The following is a 214-nucleotide window of genomic DNA, read 5'->3' on the forward strand; positions in this document are numbered from 1 at the left end:
GCTGCGACCCGCTCCGCAGGCCGCGCTCGCGCTCCCGCTCCCCTCCGGCTCCGCGCCGCGCCGCTTGCAAATGGCGGACAAGATGGCGGTGGGTCAGCTGACGGCGGGCGCCCCGGCTTGGCGGCCCGCCCCCGGAAGCCTCGCCGTCCAAGAAAGCCCCGCCCCACCATCTCCGGGCCACCACGTTTCCCTGGCGACGCCGGCCGCCCAATGG

Source organism: Ailuropoda melanoleuca, chromosome 4 (genome assembly GCF_002007445.2).
Source record: "Ailuropoda melanoleuca isolate Jingjing chromosome 4, ASM200744v2, whole genome shotgun sequence".
In the NCBI taxonomy this organism is placed as follows: Eukaryota; Metazoa; Chordata; class Mammalia; order Carnivora; family Ursidae; genus Ailuropoda; species Ailuropoda melanoleuca.